The sequence below is a fragment of the Choristoneura fumiferana genome, chromosome 26 (genome assembly GCF_025370935.1).
Source record: "Choristoneura fumiferana chromosome 26, NRCan_CFum_1, whole genome shotgun sequence".
Classification (NCBI taxonomy): Eukaryota; Metazoa; Arthropoda; class Insecta; order Lepidoptera; family Tortricidae; genus Choristoneura; species Choristoneura fumiferana.
This window is the reverse complement of record NC_133497.1, coordinates 1,406,839-1,412,930: the sequence shown is the minus strand read 5'-3', so window position 1 is coordinate 1,412,930 and position 6,092 is coordinate 1,406,839. Positions and strand designations below refer to the sequence as shown.

Sequence of the window (6,092 nt, the reverse complement as noted above, 5' to 3'; positions counted from 1 at the left end):
TGTGAATGTATTAATATGTTGTGTAGGTTAGGCGTAGTTTCTTCTTTAAAAAAAATGGTAGGTATGATGTAGGTATATCAATGATCAGGCCTCACTTTAAATTTAAAAAAAATATATATTTAAGGACATTCAATATTTACAAATTATTACTGAAAATTCATGGACTGAGTCACCACACCAACTAAGAAGTTTTGCGAACTTAACACGTTGCACCTATAGTTAAACCTAATACTTATTAATGTACAGGTTAATTAAGACTAAAATAAAATATTTTTTTACAAAAATACATACATAGGTACATGCATACATACATACATACATACATAGGCTTGAAAAACATAACCCTCCTTCGGGCAGTCGGGTAAAAAGTTAACATTTCAAGAAAATGGGTAGAAATACGAAAAAAAAATTTTTTCGGTTCCCGTAATACCTAAGTAAATCAGCTGATCGGGCTTTTGACTGGAAGACGAAAAACATTTTTAATTTAAAACACATTCACCCTTAATTAAATAGTGTCGGATTAACAATTTATACACCTTCAGTGTATAATATCACAAAGATAAACATTAAATAATATAGAACTAGGTTATGTAAAATATAATAATTACGTTAGATACTTAAATAAAATAAGTTATTAAAATTTATCATCATTTAATGATGATAACAATAAAGTTCAATTTATTAAAATCTCAACCACGGGAATTTGATCTTGTGTACGCGGCAACACAGAATGGCGTTTAAGGTTCATGTTATTTTTATTTTGTAATTTCGAAATTATACGATATTTACTGATGGTATGTGATCCCAGTGTCCTTTTTATTTCTTGTAGTATTATTTTTAAACAGTTTCACTGCGAAAACTGGCATTTTACTTCGTTTATGACCAAAATTTAACAATAATTCGGGACATGCACATTACGCACAGTTTTCAACGCGACTGACTCGCCTCGGGCTCAGGTACGCCGATTTCGGCGTACTATTTGTTGCCGCATTTGACAAGTTTGCCGCGGTATCTAGTCGAGCGAGCGCGCGAGACCAATCATTCATCTAAGTTTTATACCTTAGGCTGCTATTTACTCCTAAACTACTAATAATTCTAATGAAAACTTAACCATTATAGTTTTCCTTGCAAGTTTGATATACAGTTTACTACCATCCTGAATTTTCTCAATTTCTTCCCCATGGTTCAGATTTTAGAGGGTGCGGGGTAGGGGGGTCTGGGGTGCTAAATTTTAATGAAAATTTACACTTTAAAGTTAAATATTTTAAAAATAAATCACTGAGTCGCAAAATCGTTTTAGCAACCCCTATCGTTTTAAAAGACCTATCTAACGATACCCCACACTACAAGGTTGGATAAGAAAAAAACCACCCCCTGTTTACGTCTATGGAGGTACTCTAAACATTTTTTTTCATTTTTTATGTAGGTACCATTTTGTCGGCATAGTTTACATACTTATATATTCGTGCAAAATTACAGCTTTCAAGCATTGATAGTCCCTGAGCAAGCGCGGACGGACAGACGGACAGACATGGCGACATTAATAAGGGTTCCTTTTTTGCTATTTTGGCTATATAACCCTAAACCGAGCCTATAAGTTCTCAAAGGGCCGGCAACGCACCTGTGATATCTCTCGTGTTGACAGGTGTCCATGGGCGGCAGTGATTGCTTCCCATCAGCTGACCCGCATGCTCGTTTCCCTCCCTTATATAAAAAAACCCATGATTACGTCAGTTCTCTTTATATTTTTCGCCATGACAGATCATGATCAAAAGAGTATTAGTACTTTTTAAAAACCTGATATGTTTATTAGTAACATAACCTAACCATAAAAATTTAATTTTTAATACAAGCTTTTTTTAGCGACTGTACTTTTTGTTGACTGTACCTGCATTGTCACCCAAACTACATTTGCATACCAAATTTAAAGTCTATGCTATTAACCGTTGAAGAGTTCCGTCCTTCGGAGACGATCCTGGCTGGACTACCAGGATGTTACTCCTAGATTATTGTATTGTCACGCGATTTACATAAGTGTTTCAAATTTCAAGTTAATATGACTACTGGAAATTGGTCAAATTGAACTTGCAAGATTTGACTTGAGATAGACAGACAGGCAGACAACGACAGGTGAAACTAAATAAAAGCTTGTAAAAATAAACAAAAAAAATAACAAAAAAGTAAAACCGACTAAAAAAAAATAACAAAAATGGAACCGACTACAAAACCCTTGATAACATTTTTCTAGGTAGGTACAGTCACCAGCATTAATATCTGCCACAGCGGAGCGTGCAAAAATATCTGACACGTCCTTCCGGCCCTAGAAATAGAGTCGTATCAGATATTTATGCACGCTTGTTGCGTCAGATATTGGTGCTGGTGACTGTACCTAATACCTACTAGCTCGAAGTCGGTACCTCAGCACGAGCCAGCAGGAGTGGAACACAATACTCTTTACCTCACCTACATACTATGGGTTTCAATCCCTCCTGTAGTCCTGTAGTCCTCCTTAAGTAGCTTATTTAAAGTTCAACAGTCGGGACCCATTTAAATCGTGGCGCTCAAAAACTCTTAGTAATGGGTCCCGAGCCCGACTGTTGAACTTTAGTTCCAGACCACTAGACTTATTTTCTTCCTTCTAGTTATGGCAGTCGGGTTTTTGATTTGTTAATTTGATTTAATTTAATGTTTATTACCCGAAGGAGGGTTATGTTTTTCGAGCGTATGTATGTATGTAAGTAGGTATGTATGTATGTATGTGGGTATGTAGGTATGTCCATTTCTTTGGGCCCCGCTGCAGCCTAAAAGCTGGACGGATTGTAACATATGAGGTATCATTGGATTCGTTATAACTGTCGTAGTTACATACGGTATATAATATTTCAATATGGCGTCTGCGAAAAAAAATATGGAAAAGGAATTTAAAAAAAAAATTATTGTAACAATATGGAAATCAAATGAAAGCAAATAATTAGCCCAATCTAAATATATGGGTTTTAATACTTTTAAACTACTATTTTCACAGAAATATCAAAAAAGTATTAAAAAAACATTATTTACATCGATGGTAACGATAGAGCTAATATTATATTATGGCATTATGGAAATGATGATATCCGCAGTAGAACTAAGGTTACCGACATAGCCCGAAGAATTGCGAAACTGAAGTGGCAGTGGGCGGGGCACATTGCTCGTCAGAAGGTTCTCGAACGGCGTCTGCGGAACGGGAGACGAGCTGTTAGTAGGCCTCCAACAAGATGGAGCGACGACCTGGTTAAGATTGCGGGGTCGCGTTGGATGCGGAAAGCCAAGACCGGTCAGAGTGGAGAGCCTTGGGGGAGGCCTATGTCCAGCAGTGGAGGTCTTTCGGCTGACATTATGATGATGGCATTTCAGATACTCAATAAACTGTTTAAGGTTTTCTGTTAGTGCTGCACTCTGACGGCAGAAAATTGCAATAATATTACCTACTAGCTTTTTCACGCGGCTTCGCCCGCATGGAATTCGATTATCGCGCGCTGTTCCCTCGGGAAATGTGCATTTATTCGGGATAAAAGTAGCCTATGTCACTCTTAGGTCCATAAACTATCTCTATGCCAAAAATCACGTCGATCCGCCGCTCCGTTTCGACGTGAAAGAAGGACAAACATACGCACAAACATACAAACACACACACTTTCGCATTTATAATATTAGTATGGATTTACAGAATAAATGATTTGAATTTGAATTTGTTTGTGGCACTTTTGTTTCTTTAAGTACTTACACGACCACGTCTACGTCCGCATATTTACCGAAGGCAACGTAAGGAATGTCCTGACCTTGATCCTCAGGAGATAAGTCAAGATAAAATAACCACTGAAGGCAAACAAAGTACTCGGACAACAGACGTGCGCAAACAACTGGTTTCGGGTCACTTTTGTTTCTCCGAGTACTTTGTTTGTCTTCAGTAGATCAAGGTCAGCTCAGGTTGCCTTCGATAAGTATTTGGACGAAGACGTGGACGTTTAAATACTCAGAGAAACAAAAGTGCCACAAACAACCGATTTCGGGTCAGGCAAGCTTTCAGCTCACGTGCCACCTGCTCTGTTATTATCATTATTAGTTCCAATAATTTAGTAAAAGACGTCAACATTTGTACCCTTTTGAAAAGGTTATGAATTGATAAATTAATATCCGTAAATTTTACGCGAAGTTTTGTACACTTTTTATGAGTAATTGTCTTGATTAAAAAAAATGTAAGAAAAATAATAATATGAAGACTTATGGTTAGTGGTTTATCGATTGAAAATAGCGCCATCTCTTGTTTTGGGTGAGCAGTAAAATTAAAATATTCTGTGACAATTATGCATGTTAAACAGACATGCGCTTGTGCATAGATGGCGCTGGTAACAAGTTTCACTTAGCATGTAAAAATAAACTGTCTCTAAAACACTAATAAGGTAACGGCGCCTATTACCGTGGTACTTAAGGAAGTTTTCAAATGCGTCCAAAAATTAAGAGTATCAAAGCTCCTTTACAAACGAGAATAATTTTATATTTAAGATCGTTTATTGAACTTTCAGTGTCGTAACTTTTTGGGCTCGTTTTAGTTATTAGTATTTGATAAAATAATTATCTGAAATCAAAATACCTAAAACTTCTATTACCGTGGTAAATGGACATTACAAAATGCATATTTTTAATATGCCGCGGTGATGGCCGCCGATTTCGATACCCCCGATAATAGGCGCCGTTACCCTTAGAGAAATTTAAACCGTATATGCGGTATATATGTTCGGTCGGTGTATAGCTAAAGCACGCCATCACGGAATGTGAGAAACAGGGTTCGATTTTCGCCCGTGCGCATTTTTTTCCGGTTACCTATTTCAATTGTAACATCCCATCCTACTTCCTACTAATAATATAATATACTAGCTTTTACCCGCGGCTTTGCACGCGTAAACTATTCGGTCTAGTAGTTGCAATTGAAGGTTTCGGATTTTTACAAAATTTCCCTGGAAATTTCCAAATTTATTATCGTAGTCTTCATTGAGGTTGTGTTGTGAATAACTGTAAGTACAAAATTCAAGACTAAACCCAGTGCAGAAATTTCAAAAAAAATCCCTATCCAAATTCAAATTCAAATCATTTATTCAGTAAATAGGCCGCAATGGGCACTTTTCACGTCATTTTTAAACTACCAGCGCTTCGAAAGACCATCATTGACAAGAAGAATGCGCCGCAAGAACCTTGCAGAAAGTCATTTTTTCAAAATAAAATAATACAAATAAAATACTTAAAAACTACAGTACACAATTAAAGAAAAAAATACAAAATAATGATAATAATACAGGATGTATGGGTCCCTTAGTTACAAAATTATCCCGAGGAATATCGGGATAAAAAGTAGCGTATGTGTTATTTCAGACGTCCGGCTACCACCTACACTTACCAAATTTCATGCTCTTAGGCCAGCGGTGTTATTGCGACATTTTTTCCCTAGGTATCCCGTGGGAATATCGGGTCAAAAGTCACTATCTGTTATTCCAACGTCCAACTACCTACATATCAAAATTCATGACTCTAAGCCCAGAGGTTGTTATTTCGAGATTTTATCCCTATCCCGTGGGAATACGGGAAAAAAAAGTATCCTTTGTTTTAATTCAGTTATAAACTAACTTTTCGCCAAATTTCATCCAAATCCGTCCAGCCGTTTCAGCGTGAAAAAGTAACAAACATACTCACTCACTCACTCACATACTCACTCACTCACAAACTTTCACATCCTACTCCTACTAATATTATAATGTGAAAGTTTGTGAGTGAGTGAGTATGTGAGTGAGTGAGTGTGAGTATGTTTGTTACTTTTTCACGCTGAAACGGCTGAACGGATTTGGATGAAATTTGGCGAAAATTAGTTTATAACCTGGATTAAAACATATAGGATACTTTTTATATCCCGGTATTCTCACGGATAGGGATAAAATCTCGAAATAACACCTCTGGGCTTAGAGTCATGAAATTTGATATGTAGGTAGTAGTTAGACGTTGAAATAACAGATAGGTGACTTTTTGACCCGATATTCCCACGGGATACCTAGGGATAAAAT

The 6,092-nt window shown here is 36.7% G+C and overlaps 1 protein-coding gene across 1 annotated transcript in view; it reads right to left on the bottom strand.

Moving 5' to 3' along the window:
- The window catches only part of LOC141443003 (prostasin-like), a 431,412-nt gene that overhangs the window by 409,839 nt on the left and 15,481 nt on the right, over nucleotides 1-6,092 (bottom strand). The gene's annotated exons all lie outside the window — the stretch shown is intronic.